Below are 993 nucleotides of genomic sequence, written 5' to 3'. Positions count from 1 at the left end.
ATTTTTAACACATTATCGCTTTTCCTACTCCAGACAAAAAATCAGCAATTCATTGTCGGGTTGACAATTACTCCACAGAACTAAATTAGGGACGAAACACAACCATTATGCACTAATTGCCTGGTAAATAACTTATGTTTTTATGTCAAACGCGTAGGGCACGACTTCGCGAGACATCATAAATGATTCGGCCGAATTTATTCGGCAAAACCGCCGAATATTCGGTTTCGGCAAAATTTTGATTTTATACATCACTAGTTTCGACGTTGCGCAGCTATTTCTGGCCAGGTGATTGTTTTAGTGCAATTGTTATCTTTTACCAACCACCGTAAATATGTTCGACGCATTTAAAGGCAATATTTTAAAAAAGATATTTCGGTTTTTAAATTTGTTGAACAATGTCAGTAATAGTTGGTGAACAGATTCTTTCAAACGACTGAACTTTTGTCTCATTACAGCAAGGAACTAAACAATTGCCCAGGACTCTTTTAAGGGTTGAAATACAACGGTGTGTCACATATTTTCGACAGAAAATCATAAGACCTCTTATGCAGTGGTTGCAGTTTAAACCGTGGACGTTTAAATATCGCAAAATTTCAAACATTACTTCCAAGTACTACACAGTACGCCAGGCCTATTAAAGGCATCATACCGAATCAGCTGGTCTCCCAAGCATTCACATATGGCAAGGCATAGGCTAGAAAAATCTATCCTGCGGTGGGATTCGAACCCACGACAGGAGTCTTTCCGGGACTCGCGCTCTACCAACTGAGCTACACAGGCTCAGTGGAGAAACCGCCGAAAGTCGGATCACAATCACCGTTGCCTGCCTGGTATGCTGCACATGTCCGCTTCGTAGTAGGGGATCGCCAGTCCGTATCAAGCAGCTAAGATGAATATTTTCATACTGGGATCAGTCCTGAAGCATCGATTCAGACCTGCGATCACGGCATACTTATCGATAATACACAGTACGCCAGGCCTATTAAAGGC

The 993-nt window shown here is 41.7% G+C and overlaps 1 non-coding gene across 1 annotated transcript; it reads right to left on the bottom strand.

Annotated features, from left to right (window-relative positions):
* Positions 1-709: 709 nt before the first annotated feature.
* Positions 710-783, bottom strand: Trnas-gga (transfer RNA serine (anticodon GGA)). The gene has a single exon. It is a non-coding gene; the product is annotated as a tRNA-Ser (tRNA).
* Between the last annotated feature and the right edge of the window lie 210 nt (positions 784-993).

Source organism: Phallusia mammillata, unplaced genomic scaffold (assembly GCF_965637545.1).
Source record: "Phallusia mammillata unplaced genomic scaffold, kaPhaMamm4.hap1.1 HAP1_SCAFFOLD_398, whole genome shotgun sequence".
Taxonomy (NCBI): domain Eukaryota; kingdom Metazoa; phylum Chordata; class Ascidiacea; order Phlebobranchia; family Ascidiidae; genus Phallusia; species Phallusia mammillata.
Note: the sequence above shows the minus strand (reverse complement) of the source record. Positions and strands in the feature narration are given on the sequence as shown.